The 19,217-nt window shown below is 32.4% G+C and overlaps 1 protein-coding gene across 1 annotated transcript in view; it reads left to right on the top strand.

The window, feature by feature from the left end:
* Positions 1 to 19,217, top strand: part of LOC108905124 (homeobox protein araucan) — a 72,359-nt gene that overhangs the window by 12,326 nt on the left and 40,816 nt on the right. The window lies entirely within an intron of this gene.

Here is a 19,217-nt window from a genome sequence, read left to right as displayed (position 1 = left end):
TTCATTTTTCTGAATTTTTAATTTTAAATACGTTTTCTTTTTGTGAACAGACGGTTTGTCTGTATATGGCCTATTAATATACCAACTAAAAATAAATGGATATGGTGTTAACACATGGAAATGCTGCTGAAAACTGTGAATTAATTGCACATTTATAAACAGAGTTAGTTGAGCTATCTTTGAAGTCAGCGGCTCCAAAAATGTTTTTTTTTAATTATTGTGGCAAATCAGTAGATAATAATTCTAGAAAAAAAAAGATTTGTTTTTCAATAACATTTTTACTAATAGAATTTTCGCAGTGGATTTATATATCCTTGGTTTTCGAAGAGGTACATATAAAAAAAGTGTTTTCTATAAATTGCAAATTGCAAGAAAACCATTGAAGGGATCAAATGTAATATGTTGCTTTAGATTTAGATAGATACCTATGCACATATTATAATTTTTTTAATACGAAGTTAGTCAGCAATTCTCGCTTTGCAGATTTTCGAATTTCACTATTAGGTACCTATAATGATAAATCACTAAATATTTTTCAAATACATATGTGTTTTTACTGCATAATGCTTCTTTTGCAACTTAAAATAAAATTTTAAAAATGTTTTATTAACACCTTGAATCTCAAAACCCATTCTCGTGAACATATTTATAGAATAGATATTAATTTGTGAAGTAGAGAGTTAAATAATGGACCAGCACTTCATTTTACATTCTGTTTTTTTTTATGAAAATAATTTTTCTGTTTTCAAATTTCGTTAAATAAATAACTTCCTTAGCAAACGAAAAGTTTAGAAAATCTACATAAATCACATTGCTTTGATTTCTCAGTATTACTGATTAAAAACAAAAAAATAATAATAAAAAACAAGAATAAACAGATAGTCGTGATCTTGACTTCTACTTAGTTCAATTAAATTGGCCTTTAAATCGCAATTTTGGTCAATTTTCCTGAATTTTTTATATAAGTTAGTTTGAGATATGTAATAATAATAAGTGACAGTAATTTTCTTTCAACCCCCGAGCAGGGGTGAATAAAAAGATAAAATAAAGGGGTTTTTCAAGATAACTCAAAAGGGGCAAGAGCTAGAAAAAAAATCTTATAACAGTGGTGGATCATAAAATTCTACATAAAAATGGTCTATTGGCTTTTTCTTGTACTATTAAAATTAGCAGAGTTAGGGTGGCTTGAAGTGAATGCATGATTTCAGTTATTAAAAAAATCATAGGCAGAAAAATGAATGAATTTTATAATTTTTTTTTTCAATCTACTTTAAAAAATGCAGAGAAATAGATATATTTTTATTTTTAATAAAAAATTTATTAACAATTTCAATTTTTTAATCGTTAATTTTTATGATTTAACACTAAAACACCTTTTTTCTATGCCATTCGATTGATTATTTAAAATAGTGAAAAGTTGCTTTCGAAATTTTTTTTTACGACAAAGATAAAAAATCACGTTCGCTTTGTGAAATTGTTATAACTTCTTTATTAAAAATTAAAAGATATATCTATTTCTCTCAAAAAATTATAAAATACATGAATTTTTCCGCTTATGATTTTTTTAAATTTCTGAAATCATCCCCTAACTTCTAGTCTCCCTAAGTTTGTTAATTTTAATAGTACAAGAAAAAGTTAATAGACCATTTTTATGTAGAATTTTATGCTCAACAATTTTTATAACAATTTTTTTTTCTAGCTCTTACCCCTATTGAGTTATCTTAAAAAATCCCTTTATTTTATCTTTTTTCTGTCACTCTGTCATAACTCTCACTTATTGTTATTGTATACCTAAAACTAACTTATATAAAAAATTCAGGCAAGTTGGCCAAAATTGCGATTTAAATGAAATGATGAAATGGACTATACTACGAGTACTTACCACTCTTACATAATTGTTGAATCTTTAGCGTATTTTAAAGTTACAGGTATATACAGTGTGTTTCATTAGCTTGCACCCAGCATCTATGGCTGTTATTTGTCGGAGTTAAAAAATGCCTGTAAAGGGCGTATACATTTTTTTAGAGGCAGAATTATGCTTCTGATCAATCAAACTAACATTGTATCGAGGTCAAAATAAATCTACTACTGTCTTTTCTATGGAACATCCCATATATTTCTTCACAGTTGGAAATAACCTCTATTACTAGTATTACCTCTATTACCACTACATGCGATTTGATTGGTTCATCACTTTATTATGTTGTCCAACATGAATCGTCTAAAAAATAGTATTTAGGTAATAAATATCTAATTTAAATTTAAAGTACAGGAAAATACAGGTCAGCTTATTTCATCTGACCAATGAGTCATACGTTATACTTTCTCGCAAAAAGTTCTGGAGCTGGTATACAATTTTCGCTTTCTTTCCCGATTGCCCTACCGCTCGATCGTCCGACTTTTTCTGTATAGTGCGCATCTCTCTCGCATTTATACATCTCACAGATCATATTAAAAAAAAACTAAGCCTTAGACTTATTTGAATGATTGCACAGAACAATATTTGTTTTCCATTATAATTTTCCGATAAATAAATTTTAAAAATAAATTCCCGATTTACTCTGTATCAGACACATGAATATTTGTTTCATTTTCTTCTTCATATAATTCGCGGTGAGTAGTTTGAAATATATTGGGTTTTCGTTCGAAAATATACGGCCTTAATGATGTTTCCATTAAATATACCTGTACTTGTATTAAATATGTACTAAAACCCTAAATCAATACGCAACTGCCTCCAATGAAATTTATACCTTGCGTTTTAATTAAATTTCGCTTAATAGATGGTACTCGGTATAATGTCCGCTCCTGGCTACAAGGCGATAATCAGTTACCGCGTCCTGATAAAGTTTAAGTAATTGGGCTCGGTGCCGCTGCAGTGTAATTTGCCATAATTCATAATTGATGACGGAATCGCAATATAGCCTGTAATTAGTCGCTGGTCGTCGAGATGCTCGAAACTGATTGGGCGAGGCTATAAATCATACGAAGATCTAATCGGGCCATTATCCACACAGACGAAGAATCAATAACAATTATAAATTGTGTTCGTGATAGTTGCATTCCGTTTCACGACTGATGACTTACTCGTATCGCAACCACTATACGATTGGCCGCGTTGTTACTTGTAAGATAAATTTATTTGAATAATCTCTTACATTGTCGTCACGTGAGAAAACCAAGTGATTTCGCTTGGGCAGGTTTTAGAAAAAAAACAGAAACTATTTTCTTGAAACTTATTAGTTAATCCCCAGCATGAATTTAAGGTTGCAAAGCTAGTAACACTAATCATAATTTATTATCAAAGTCAGACATACCTAAGTACACGCTTATGTAGTTAGCATAACCTTTAACCTTTACAATTAGTTACTTTCAATGTTACTACGACATTTACACAAATACGTATCTCTTCTGACATAATTTTAAAAACGACGTTCTTTAACATCTTTTCTAAAGCTGCAACAAGTCAATATTTTTGTAAAATGAGTAGACATACATTTAAAAATTTACTCTTTTCGTGAGTGGAAGCAATAAAGGTGAATCCATTGAGTGAAATGATTGAGTCCATTTTCACTCAATATTGATCATTTCGATCACTTTACTCATTTGTATTTTCACTCAAATATAGGTACCCGTTAAATAAATTCTCATTCTATGGTTGTCGTGCGTTGTCTGTTCCCATTGGCGTGGTGTATGGCGTGTAGCGCTAGACAAGTGTCTGTTTATCCGATTATTTTAATGAAAAGTGCGTTTAAATGCAGTGGTTTAATTACAATAATTAAAAACAATGATATTTAAATTAAAATTTAAAGAGAATATAAACCAAGTGTGAGTAAAAAACTAATCAATAATAGTTAAATTTAGAGAAAAAGTCAACTCTTAATTGGTTTTGCATGCTCAGAATAGAGTCAAAAGTCACTCACTTGATAGTTAGCAGAAACTCGGATATGAGTAAAATTCACTCACTTCTGTTGCAATAGTTTCACATAAAATTTTAGTTGTACTCGTACTAATAGAGTGAACATTTCACTTAATCGAGTGTGCACATCAATCGATACATTATTGAGTAAAATTGAGTGAAATTAAGTGAAATTTTGTTTACAGTGCAATTTTGGATGAAATAATAATTTTATTTCCTTCATGTTGGCAGTTAAATTTCGGTTCTAGTAAAACATCAAACTAAGGTAGTAAAATCGTATCGATTTCTTTGAATGTACAAATAAAATAGGATTTAACACGATACATTATTATTTTGATTTTGCTAAAAGGATGACTTTACGTGTGTCTATTTATAAAATTAATAAATCTTGCAAAAAATGAATGATTTACTTCATGTATTGTCTAATCTAACTCATTAAAAAAAACAATTCAAATCAGAACAATTGATATACGCTCTTATTTTTGGCGCAACAAGAACGTGAATATTGATTTCCTCATATACACTGAATTTGTTATGACTACGGCACTAGGTACTTATCTTATCGCACGGGTGTGTTTGATCACAACCGATGACTGCCAAGAAGCAACTGTAACTGTTAGGAAGCTGTAACTTATAGCACGACTTAGCTGCTGGTGGTGTGCACATTTCTTTCAATTGATATCCGTTTTCAAAGTACACCAATCTCGTCTACATATCGTCAAATGATGATGATTTCATGAGTCATCCTGACTTTTCCCATATTCCCAGCAAGATAGCTGGAACTCACTATTCATAACGATATTTTTGATCATTAATAAAGTGACTCAATGAGATATTTGGACCATGATGTATTTAAAAAAAAAACATCGATGTTACAATTATTTCTTATAGTTTAGTAGTCTAAGCATTATTAATTATATAACACTGGTTAGTGAGAAACAATTTTAACACTGATGTAACTTTAACATAAAGATCTATCGTGCTTAATGTCAAGAAATTATACAGGGTGATTCAGAACTTATCCAAAAAAAAAAAAAATCTAGATGTACAGGGGACCCATACAAATACAATTTTGTAAAGAAAAAATCAAAAAGGGCAGTTCGAAAAATGATTTAAAAGTACACTTCTGCACGGCACTGGAAACTGGTCCACTGTAAAACCTGACCTCGCGCAATGCGATCGGCATGGCAGTGTGATAAAAACAGACAAAAACTTTCGCAAGGAAAGAAATATGTAAATATATTTTATCGCACCTATTTTATGTCGGCAAATTCAACTGCTTTTGCCTTTATTAATTAATAAAATTAATTACAACAATTGTTCAAAATTTTATCCACCAATGTGTAAACACATTTGGGTCCGTTGTACTCAGTTTCTACGAACTAACACAAATGTTGTCTTGTTTCACCATAACACAAATGCTTCACCATTAATTAAAACTATATCCATCAACTCCCGAGTACACGCAAACCATTTTTTGACACAAACTACCCATTTTTGACACTAACTAATAAAAACCTATTGTAAACACCACAGATAACAAGTAAATATCGCAACGACGATTGCAAAATCCGAATTCAGTCGGAGTCGCTAAGGCCACGTGGCGAATGACGCTAGAGACTACAGTTGTCCAGCTGTGTAGTGGTTGAATGTACTATAACTTCAATATTTTTTTCTCGGAAATCCTTTTATTTTACAAAAAAATTTTTTACGATATTGATTCCATTTCTCATGCTGCATCTATTCCCAAATTTTTTTGGATAAGTTGCGAATCACCCTGCATAGAAAATTGGCCAAGATACAACAAATTAGAATGTTATTTACGGTTCAATAGATTGTTAGTCATTGAACTATCATGTGTTGTTATAATTTACATATTATATTTAATATTTTTCATTTACACTAAAAAAAGATACCTTTTAAGTAACCTTAGTGCGGCGTGGAGTTTAACAGGACCGTAGTCAGATTACGAATGAAAATATTAATATGTTTACAGAAAATATGTTGCAACATAGTACTATTACCAAAGAGCTAGACTACGTAGAGGATAAAATAGCTATAAAAAATGAGATCACTTACCCGATAAAACTTAGTGTTGAGACAAGGCTTTTGTGGCATGTTGGAAGGAATTAAAACATTTGCAGAGAGTTCATAAATGATTACAAGTAACAGAAATTTTATTTCCTTCACGTGGGCAATTAAATTTCGGTAAAATTAAAAATTATTAAAAGCACAATATAAAGATTAAAACACAACATTCTGTTTCGCATGCTGATGATTGGGATAATAATTTTAATAATAGATTTTTAGTTGACAATTCGAATCATGCAATGTTGGTTGCCTAAGCTCGGGGTCCACGTGGCTTGTGATCATTTAAGAAGGCTCTGTATAATAATTTTTAAAACTTGTGTGTGATTTATCTACTGACTTTTATGAAAGGTATTATTACCATTGCTTTTTTAGTCAATTTGTTTTGTTCGAAATCAATATTACATTCCAGTCGCTGACATTTCGCTTGTCCCGGTCCAAACCAAAGGAATGTGCCAATGACGGACGGGAATAAAAGTGATATCAAATTTAAAAATAACACTTAGAAACACGGGACATATATTATCCCTGATAGCGGTTGTGTGAATTATGAGTCCGAGTCTCTCACCGCGCTGGGCGACCGAAGGAGCAAAAACGATGAGTCGTTCGAAAAGGTGCGTTATAAAACAATGGTGTGACAATAAAAATTCAATTTCTACATTCCACCGGGTCGGCCGGTAAAGTCTGCAATCCGGCGACCGCATGCCTCGGACAAACTTCATTGTTTGTCGTTTTTCAAGTCCACGTCCTCAGACTTTTACAACGGATATAATTAGTTACTTCATCCATTATTTCAAGTCGCCGCGACATGGGTATATATGGCGACAACACTCGCACTATATGTAGAACATTGTTCAAGAAATGCGCTCTTTTTGTGGCTTCTGAAGTGTTATATATGAAGCTGAATGGCGGCGGCCGTTGCTGGTATTGTACGCCGAGGTTTTTATCGCGCTCATATTCCAGCGATGTTCGCCTTGGTGTCAATCCTTGTACTCCGGGAAATTGCTACGTGGATTTGCTACAAACGCCGCACATTACGCAGTGCAGTACGGCTCCGAAAAAAGTGCAATTTCGTTGTTCAAAAGAAATATATTTCTAACGTTTCAAAGGATTTAAACAAACTGCCTACCTATGATTTATTCACTAGATTTCCATTAGATACATTTAATACGACCGCCAAAGTGTGGTCTTGAATTTATCATCACTAGACATCGGAAACTTTGTGGCGAAAATTAAATAAATAAGCAGTAGTAAGCGGCAATACGCGATGTAGTAGCAGAAATAGGCTAAATCTGTGGTCAGGCCGTGTGCTGCTCTATGCTTACGATGCTACTGATTGCCATAAAAACACGCACCATACACTCACACACGCACAAACGACAATGAAATACACGTCCAACGTCTCTCAGCAAAAATCCTTGTTCACCGAAACGCCAGGCGACGGGGCAAGCATTAGGGTACCGCTAGATACGTATCGAATAAATTGATCGATGCGAAGCTTCATTACTAAAACGTGAAATAGTTGATGCTTCGCTACCATTACTAAAAATATATATTAAAAACTTATTTTACTATAAAATTTAGATATAAATATCTGCTAATGAAGAGTTTTCATGACTATATGATTCTTTGGTCATTAATATAATAATTTTATGAACATTACTTTTCACTAGATATCTATTAGTGGCGTTCTTTTAAATATTTAGTTTCCTTTACTTATTTTTACATTTGTGTGAATGTTTCTTTAGCTATAAAAAAATCTCCAGCCAAACATATTCCCCAGGGGTTTAGTTTTACAAACATAATTTATATGTAATGAAATATCACATATTGAAATAGACATTTTGTAAGTACCTACATAAAATTGAAGTCAATTAACAATTCACAAAAAATTGGTAGCAATTTAAAAACCAAATTTGTTGTTATTGCTGCTACTACCTGAACTTAAACTGTTCATTATTTCATTGAAATGAAATTAACAATTCTAATAAAAAGAAGACCAATCTAATGCTGTGAAAAATATTATATTTTTTAAATCCGGTATAAACAAATCCACATCCTTTACATTTTCGATACTGTGGATTAACAGGAATCTAATTTCAAAACTTGATATAATTTAATCAAAATTCGCTAATTCAAACTAGCTATAACACTAGCAAATACATTTTTTTATTATTTGCTGTTAAGATTTGATTAGGACAAAATGTAGACATATAAAATATCCTACGAAATCAGAATATATTTTGCTCCATTCTAATATGTACCTCAATAGCAATGAAATAAATCGCGATAAAAAGGAAAATCCACTTGATGATTCTCCAACATCCAATTGTTAGGCTGGCCTGACATAATATTTTATTTTATTAATTTTAAACACAAAACACAACTACTATTTACATTCCGTTCACTGTTACCAACTACAAACTAAATCCGCTGCACTGTACTTTTTGAAATGTTGCAGTGATCGACAACGCACTGAGGTTGCGAGAATTTGCGCCACACTATCACTCATATTTTCGATTGAACAGTCAGTACGAGGTCGGCTTGTTTTTTTATTGTCTACAACCGAACCTGTTTGTGTTCAAAGGCACCTAATCTTTTCACAGCTGTTTCATTCGGAGCGTTCCTTCTACTGAAAATTCCACGTAATTTGCGCATAGCCGCAGCTACACACTCTCCGTACTTGTAATGAATTTTCAGAATATTCACTCGCTCATCCGTTCTATAGCACTCCATTTTGTCTAACCGCATCATGTTTACTACAACATGTAATCCTGCACAATGCTGCCAACCCTTTTTTGTAAAAACATACTTAAACCATAATGCAACATAAGATAACTCAGTTCAGAGAACAGCACAAAAAGTGTTTGGCGTGTTGCAAATACCCTTTTTAAAAGTTTTTTGTTTGTCTTTCACACCAATTTATTTAATATTTACCCGCCCTAACACAAGTTTGTCGCAGTAACCAGTACCACCAAGCTCGCATAATTTGCTTATCATATTTACTTTCTTTACTTCGATAAGGGTAACAAAAATCTCAGCGTTTTATAAATCATGGTCCTCGTAGGAATTCCATATTTTTATAATACTCAGTCGATAGATAACCTGTTCGATAGTGATAATAACCATGGATATGGATAGCAGAACAGTTCGGGCAAGTGAGTGATGAAACTGTTCTACATATGGAAATTAATTTATGTAAAACTGGAAACCTGCACGTAGGTGTAAATAAACTTGTTAAACCAATTGCTAGGAACTTGTTACACTAATTTCAATTTTCTACATAATAAAAATATTTTAGTCGTGTTAGCAACTCGGTGTTAAACGTTACTAATGGAAAAATAATTACCCGGGTCTTCGCCTTTCTAAGACTTGCATGTTTGAATTATTATGCGAACAAATCGCGAACCGTTTACAGAATCACCTACTAATGTTGGTAACATAAAACATAAAATTTACAGCGATTAAGCTACAAAGCGGCAGAGCCAGTTGTTGTTACTTTTGTGTACTTAACTTTGTACAGAAAAAATGAAAATAACAATAACAATTATTGATAATAGTAATAATAACAAACCAATAAATAAAAAATCAAATGCTGGAAGTGTCCACCACCTACCCCAATACACTTTACTGTACACTCTCTTAAATATCTCTGAATATTAAACAAAATATCCCTATTATTTTTAAATGCATTCGCGGCTACGTGTATTTTCTGCCGCAACTCCTCAATAGAATTAATTTCTTCACGATACACCACATCCTTCAAGTTTAACCGTCCTGAGAAGTCCGGAGGGTTTAAGGTGGCCATATTCCTGGCCGAGAAATAGTGAAATTTCTGGCGTTTTTAGGTACTGAAATCTTTAAAAGTAAAACGTGTAGAACAAAAGTAAGCACAAAAATAAAATCCTTGATGTTTTGTTTATTCATTGTTACCATTTAAATTTACTCAAATAAAATAATAACTAAAAAAAAGCGTTTCTAAAACATGCGTTTGCTGTTATTCTAACCCCACATTTTAAGAATTATTTTCACGTACTTATAAATAAAAGTAAACAATTTCATATGTAGGACTAAGCAAGTAAATGTTATAAGAATATTTACATGTGGAATTATATATAAAAAAGTTAGTATTTTCGTAGATTTCAGTACCTAAAACCTTGATGGTCTAATCGTTTTCTGCACATGTTTATTCGTTTTACTGCGGCGCCTTTGAAAATCCTCAGGTGGCATGACATAACATTCCCATTATTTGATAAGCTTTAGATTATTCAGTTATTAAATGTTTGAAATTATTTGTCTTTGCGGAAAGCACTATTTAAAGAATATGGGGCTCTTAAGTCTGGACTCGGTGGCCAACTAAATTCACCCCCACGGCCAATCCACCGATGAAGAAAATGTTCATTTAAATACTGGCGTACTGGCAAGGAAAAATGTGGTGGCGCACCGTCGTGCATAAACCACATACTCTCTCTCAAAGCGAGTGGTACATCATCTAGAAGCTCGTTTAAATTATGTTGAAGTGGGTGGTAATTCAAAAGGTCCCATGAAAAAAAAAAACAAATTAAACCACACCAAATATTCGCCTCAAACTCATGCTGAAAATGTCTATCTTTTATAGCATGTGGATTTTCGGAATCCCACAAATGATTGTTCTTCCAATTGAAAACTCCCCTGTTGTAAATGTCGCCTCATCGGTAAATAGAATCTTATTGAGGAAATCTGGGTTTTCCGTTTGCATTTGTACAAACAGAGCAAATTGTAGGCTAGCTGGTAAATCTTGAGGCAATAACTGCTGAACCAGAGACTATAATGCTATGGATGGAGCATTTCTTTTCTCAAAATTCTACAAATGGACTATTGGCTTATCCCCGTTGCCGCTCTTAACCGACGAGTACTCATACCGGAATTTTCCGATACAGGAATTAAAATTTCCTGTTCTTCGTGGACTGTGATAGATTTTGGAGTACCGTGGTTATTTTTTGGTCGAAATAATCCAGATTCTCCTAAGCGGTTGTAAAGATTTCTGAATTGTTTATAAGTAGGTTGCAATCTACTTGGGTACAATTGTACACATCTTCGGCCGCCGCATCTCCATTAAAATTAGCCTGAGTAAAAACACAAATCATATCACGCACGTTGGAAAAATGGTTATGTCCTGGCATCTTTTGATCACTACCTAATAATTTTGTACGAATAATAAATCACACGCACGCAAAATACGCTGATATTTATCGACATGAAAATTTGACGCAAGCCTACTTAGACAAGAAATAACAATATCAGCGCCTGAAAGAAAATCACCACAAAATACATTGAAACTTTTAGATGCAAATAACTCAGAAACCGATAAAGTTAGACGACCTAAACAAGAGTACTTTTTTATGTAGAATTGAACGTTCTTTTAAATTTTTAATTTTTTTTAAAAATATGTTTTGATTTACTTAAATAATATGGTGAAACTAGCGCCCTCTAGGATCAACGTCAAAATAAGCTTTAAATTCGTAATTCTCACTCCAAAAAACCCAACACTGCCAATTTTCAGAGTCATACTGTCAAAATTTTCTCAATTATTGAGAAATTTCAGAAAATAAAATTTAAACCTTGAACACCCTGTATTTTTTAAACCAACGACGTTTGTACCTCTATAAGACGTGATGAGCTCAAACATAATATTTTGGTGTCTAGTATCTCCAGCTTAGTGTTGACCAATTTTTTCTGACTCAGCCTGTATATGGAAAATTTGCATGTTTGAGTGATGCAAGAAAATCACCTTCCAAACTTGTTAGTGAAATACACCACGAAAATTTATTGCGGTTGCAGTTGCAAAGCGGCAATTTGTAGTTGTTGTTCTTGTGTACTTATAGGGAAATTGAAGTGACTTTATGTGAATGCTTCGTTGGAGTTTTCTCCTTTAACACGAAATACGACCTTCTAAGAAGCAGAGCCCGTGTGAGCCGTGGAAACCGTGTTGAGTATAATCGATACCGCGTTGGATTTCAGGTTGCAGAAAAGGTGTTTGCTCCGGCTTATTTATGCTAATCGCAAACCTTTCGATAACTTTGAAAGATTCAATACTAATGAGATAAGATTTTTACACAACGGTGTTGAAATTTCAAATTTATACGGATTGTCCGGTTTTTTTTCTGCAAAAATTTATGCGCGGCCAGAATCCAGGTATACTCGAGACTTTTTGTTGTTTTGTGCAATAAAGGCGGCTGTGGCTATATTTTAGGTCACTTCGACGTAAGTGGCGGGCTCCCATTATTGCTTTCGGATAACTGAAATAATTGATTTTATTAGTATCTGCCTTCGAAAGTATGTTTTGGCGTTTTCTATTAAGTTGTTTTTATAATCAATCACGCATACTTATAATACGTTTGTAATATTCCCCACTTAAATATTATTGTTCATAATAGTACTAAAAACTCAATTTTTTTTTTTGGTATTTTGTATCCATTTAACGCTAATGAGCTGCTTATGGATTAAAGAAATACCTAAGTAATGAATATGATTTTTTTATAAAATGATTCACTATTTTTGCTAGCCTAAATATTAAAAATCACCAATTAGTTCTCACTTTTGTCCTTTGTGTTTAATAACTAATATGTAATTCAACTATACGTTCAATTTTTTTGCTCCAAATATATATATTTTTTAATTATCTTGAAAGGTATTCGAAAAAAGAATTAGGCCATTAGTCGAATTAAATGCGTGATTAAAATTTAGGCCCTTATTTCTCCCTGTATCTTTTGTACGATATGTAGTTTTAAATACATTACATTACTTTTACATTAGTCCAGTATTCTATTACGTCTCGCAAATGCTTTGGGTATATCTAGGTGTTGACAGAGAAGATAAAACGTTCCATATTAACTACACTGAAAAAATTATGGATTATTACTAGGCTTAGTGCGGCGCGGAGATTAACAGGACCGTAGTCAGATTACGAATGAAAATATTAATATGTTTACAGAAAATATGTCGCAACATAATACTATTACCAAAGAGCAAGGCAAGTAGAGGAAAAAAGTACCTATATAAATTTAAATGACGCCACTTACCCCATAAACCTTAGTGTTGAGACAAGGCTTCCGTTGTATATTGGAAGGAGTTAAAACATATTACTACGTGCTTCTCTAAGTTTTCTTTAGTGAAACGGCGACGTTTATCACTTAATATTAACTTGTGTAGGGAAAATGACCGTACAACGTCCACTGTTGACAATGGGACAGTATGAGAAATTGTTGAGGCATGAACTGGTGATATGTACCAGATATAACTTTAGACATGTTTTCCAAAATGGTGTATGCTGGATTTTTTTCCAACACTATTTGTCAAACCACATTTGAAATAATTCCCGTCTATTCCTTTTCTCTGTTGGTATTTTACTTCACTTTTTCCCCCAACTAATAGTTGTTAATGTTACTATTTATAAATAGTTATTTAAATACACAGGGCGGATACAATTCACAGCAGACGTAAAAAAGAAAGGTATCGACGCGACACCAACTACTACAAGGTTCCGTAAATAACTTAACAGTTCAAAACGCGAGTCAGCTGTGAAGGCCACCGACCCCCGCGCCGGCTCTGTCAGACTCTGCGCGTGCACTAAGCCTAATTATTACATCTGCATATCTACAACGCAACAGAAAATTAAATAAATTGTTCGCACATAATAAACACATACATTGTGAAAAATAAAGCGCTTGGCTATACTATTTCGTATTTCTGGGCATATTCTTACATTTTACTATATTGTATTATACAGGGCACTTGCAATTTTGGACACCGAAAAATATCTACAAGTGGCTTATTAACCTAAAATAGCAACAAAGTTCATATGAATGAAGATCTGCAAATGTTTCCGTTGCGTCTATAATTATTTATTTGTGTCTACAATATAGAACATTTACAAACCAACACAAATAAGTTTTCATCTGAGAGAGCTCCGCCTACAAATGGGCACTGACATTATAACACCAGTTTTTATTTTATCAATTTTTCCCCCTCTTTGTATTTCTAACGGCTTTTGGGTGATCACCTATGGTGATCACTGATCATTTCCAATAATAATTACTCATTTTTACATGACTATTTGAACGAGATATTTAGGAGGAACGTTCAAATATTTCTCTCATCGTTTTGTTATTTAGGTACTAAATTTTCCACTAGATAAAAACACTAGTATTTAATACATATCTCTAGATCTAAAAATGATATAGTCAAAATTGGAATACTTGAACGAAATTTGAAAAAAACTATATTTTAAACACTTATTATTAAATAATAATAATTAAGTAATAATTAAATAATAGAAGGCATATCTGCAGCTGTGTATTAAAAAAAATCTATATCTAACAAGTATTTAATAATATTATTTAGTAGATAGATACTTACTGGTATTTCCGATATTATTTATCTAACATATATTACATAGTTAATATTTAATTTAACTTTTCTACTTTTTGAATGGTGGGGTTTATTTAGAGTAGAACAAACGAGTGCATGTTGAGTTAAAAGTAACACGGATCAGGATATTTTCTTAAAAATAAAGGTTATCTCGTTCAAGTACCGAAGATAAAACACGTATCAGTTGTATATATTTTTTTTTTAGAAAGCGATCTATTTTGTAAATTGTTTATTCTGGAGTGTGTATCACCTGGAGTAAGCAATAATCGCACCGCTTATTGATAAGGCGAATGTTATCAGTGTTTGTTTAGTTATCGGGCCGTGATTGATTCCTTTGTCGGCATTTAATGGCGACATAACAACCATTATCGAGAACAAATTGTGTACAAAGCAAAGATAACTCGAAAGCTGGAGGTGTCTCCACTCTGTGTATCAAAATGGCGGATTCTTGTGACCGCATAGCAGTTTTTAAGTTCGTTTTTTGTAACTTTTTATTTGCACATTTTGTTTTAAAAGTAAAAGATATCCTTCTAAAATAATGTTGTCGAACCTATTTAGTTCCATAGTGTCATATAAGTCATTATGAGTATTTATTAGGTATTCGTAAATAAAACAAGTTTAAAATTTGCATTCCAATATTTTTTTCAAACTGCTACAGGCTGTAGTAGTACTCTATTGGGCTATTTTGCAATGATGGCCTAAGCAACAATAAAATACTTGATTTCATTTTCGAATTACAACTTCGACAGGGAAATATTCCTCTCAGAGGAGTAATATAATAGATTAACTAGGTTTAAAAATTTTTTCCAGAATTTTACACAAATGTAAGTTTATTTGAAAAGGAAATTTAAATATTTGCGCAAAAAAAATTGTAGTAAGACAACTTTTCCTCTATAAATTAATTTTTTTAGTTATATTTTATGAATCAAAATATTAAATCTAAAATTTTCAAAATCAAGTTCCATGTTATTGTCAAAAGTTCCATAGAATTATTTAAATTACCACATTTTAAAGTCACCAAGTCAGACCTATTTTTTGTAACAAAATGTTATTCCTACTTGTACTTATTTATTAAAATAGTTAGAAGTTATTTGTAAATTAAAGACGTTTAAAGTTTGCGTGTTGCATGTCGACTTATTTTCAAAACGGTAATAATTGCACTACGCAAAATTATCGCTAAACGTCGAAATTGACAGCACAAAGCTTAAAAACATGCTGTTTGTGCTTTGTGGTTAGTAAATGGATGAAAGTGTATGTCATTAGATATATAGGACAAGGGGGTCTGTCTAATTGTGGACATTGTCCACAGTATTAGGAAAGTTAGGCCGTCTGCAGACAGGGGGCGTCCCATCAACGTCGTAAGATCTAAGAAAGCATGTCTTAAAAAGAGGCAAATCGTTACTTAATGTGTTATAATAGGACAATAAAAGTATTACATGTAAAATTTCACTCAAATTTCACTAAATTTCACTCAATAATGTATCAATTTCTGTCCACTCCCGATTGAGTGAAATTTTCACTCTATTAGAATGAGTGCATCAGAAATGAGTGAGTTTTACTCAAATCCGAGTTACTGTTAACTATCAATTGAGCGACTTTTGACTCTATTCTGAGTATATAAAACCAATTTAGAGTTGACTTTTTCGCGCTAATATGATTTAAATTGAGTTATTATTGAGTCATTTTTTACTCAGACTTGGTTTTTAATTAAGTAAATATTGAGTGCAAAAATAAATCACTCATAAATGATTAATTAGGATATACAGTGTTGATTCACTTCGCGGGGGTCTCCTCCTATCCTGGCTGAGACCCGCCAGCTGAGACCCGCCGGCGCCGGCTAAGGCCTGTTCTCCTGGCGATCACGCTTTTCTGGAGCATCTACCGGACCCCTATCAACTGTGGTCGAGATTACAGAAGCAATATGTAAGTGGTGCCATCTTTACGACGCAGCGCCATTCAAATTACTCGAAATTAATATACATTTAATCTCACTCAGTGATGAGGACATTTACTCTGATTTAGGTACGAGTACACCAAATACGAGTTTACGTGAAGAATTTATTTAAGGAGTACCTCTATATGAGTGAAAGTACACAGTTTTAGTTCAAATATAATCACAAATGAGTAAAATGATGAAAATGCTCAATATTGAGTGAAAATGTACTGAATCATTTCACTCAATAGATTCGCTCCGAACCTTTATTGCTTTCACTCACACCAATTTTTCTAGTGTAGTTTTATATTGTTGTGTTTCTTGTTTCTGAAATAAATCAATAGTTAACTGATATTTTTTGTTTAATATCTATTTAAAAATTCATTTTGGTTAACATTGCAACAGGTGACAATGATTTGGTTGATCCAAAATAAATCAAAGAGTGGCATTTGATTGGCTGTAATGTAATGACTGTAATAATCTATATAATATACAAGCAATTTGTCTCAAAAAGTGGCATTTCTATACTCTATTTTTCTAATCAAAATTTCAGCTAAATATGCAATAGGTCTAAATACATTTCTGGAAATAGCTGTTTAAATGCAAAGAATTTATGTATGAAAGAAAATTATATAATAAATAATATGAATTATTTATGGAACCACTTTTATAAAAAATTAAGCTTGAACTTGTTCTGTGAAAATACATCTACAGTAATATGAGATTTTAGGATAATTTACCACCAAAACATAAGCCGTAGTAAAAAATCATAACACATCTGATGCGGTAAAATATCTAATAACGAGATTTTTCATTAAGGTGAAAAAAAATCACAGTAATTAGTTAAAATTAACACTCCTGAGTGTCAGTTTTAATCATTCATTTTAACGAAATTATTTTTATTTGAGGATATGATTTCTCGACTCCAAAATATCTTTTATCGTTTTGTAATACCTAATTGACACTAATGCATGTCGTACTGATACAACTAATTGATTTTTTAAATGCCGAATAAAGGTTAAAGTTGTTTTATTTTTAGCCACTTTTAGGTAAAATATTTATTACAGTCAAGTGTGTGGATAAATACGAACCACTTTGGCATTATTTCGATCTAAAGTCTAACACATGTTTTATTGTACAGGAAAATACTCACATTTGAGTGCAGACAGACCCAAATAGCTAAATCGTTCGTCAGTTGTCTCACCTATGACATACTGATGAGAACTAATTACTTTGAAACAGGATTGACGAATGTTCTTAGCTGTTTGTATGGCATTCTAGGTAGTAACTATCACTTAATTGGTATATTTTACATGTCGAGGTAAATTTTATACCGAAACAAGTGAGTTATTTATCCAGTTTGAACGTTATTTATTCGTGCGAAAGCTGCATTATAATTTACTAAACGTCAGAGAATGTAACTATAAGCTTGGATGTCGATGTAACGATACAAAGCAATTTAGAACGTCGCATATGCCTGTGTGCATTGTAAACACAATAACAATTATTGAGAATTATGTCATTAAAGTTAAAATTATATGCACGCCATGTCGGTAACTCGTGCATGTTTAGCACGGACCAAACTTTGGGCACTCGTGTCAAAAATAACTGCTACCGCTCGCAGTTACTTAAAAGCAGTTATAATAAAATGTTTCCCAATTGGCTTAAACAGTTCGTAATAATGAAAAAATTTAAACATTTTTCATAGGATATTACGTTATGATCTATAGGAATAACTTTACTTTGGTATTTCAAAACCATTTAATGTTTCAACATTATAACGAGGTAGCGGTAATTTCGTATCCATTAGATTTATATTATGCTCGTTTGAGTGCAGAGTCTTTGACAGGCTGATAGGTACGTAACTGATGCAACTTGATACCGCTAAGAGCAGTTTGAGAAAATCAAGTATGGTGTAATACAAGTAGGCAAGTCTCCGCGACTCCCAGGTAGAACCACACACATTATCTCGACGTGTTAATATGGCAATTTAAGTTCATATTCGATAAAACCATCGTAAATATTTTCAGAAAAGAGTATTAGGTGTTATTACGTTTTATTTTATCAGAAAAAGTTGCTACGCCACTGTCACCAGCATAAAGAACACATAACAAGTTTCTGTTTAAAACAATTAAATTCTTTTTGTTACAGAAACCTCTTGAAACGAAGAATTAAAACATCATCTATACTCCGCGGTCGAAATTATAGAGAGTGACTCAGACATAATATAGAAACACTATTATCATAATGCGTATAAAATATAAAATGATTTTTATACGGTTCAATATTATTTATCTTTGTGCCGCCCGCTACGCACATCGACAGAATCTATAATCGTCTATAGACTGAGTTACACTGAACGTCGATCTATATTCTATCTCTGTCTTTTGCACTTGGTAGGGAATAGGGAAATTATTTTTTAGTGGGTGTAAACGGACTTGATTTATCCGTCCTGAGAAACGTCATAGCATAAGCGTAGACGAGGGGTTTAGTTCCATGGCTATAATAAATTTATAAATTAAAAAAACACAACTGGGACGTTTTAAAATGCTGTAATAATTAAAATGGATCAAAGTGCCGGTTATAGCAAACCGTAAAAAATATTAGATGTTATGTTTTATTATCTTTTTTCAATATTTTCTATATCTTGTTGCCTTTTACTCAGACACTCCAATGGATTTTCGTTCCCGGCACGCTTCATCCCCCTTACTGGTCCAAAAGCTAGCGATGAGTCACTCTCTATAATTTCGACCGCGGAGTATAGTCACTTATACAGGGTGTTAGAAGTTTGACATCCTTAATTTTAACATACAATTGAATACATTAAAATAAACAAAAAAACCTTATATGACATGGGTCTTAAACTCA

The sequence above is a fragment of the Anoplophora glabripennis genome, unplaced genomic scaffold (assembly GCF_000390285.2).
Source record: "Anoplophora glabripennis isolate ALB-LARVAE unplaced genomic scaffold, Agla_2.0 scaffold176, whole genome shotgun sequence".
Classification (NCBI taxonomy): Eukaryota; Metazoa; Arthropoda; class Insecta; order Coleoptera; family Cerambycidae; genus Anoplophora; species Anoplophora glabripennis.
Note: the sequence above shows the minus strand (reverse complement) of the source record. Positions and strands in the feature narration are given on the sequence as shown.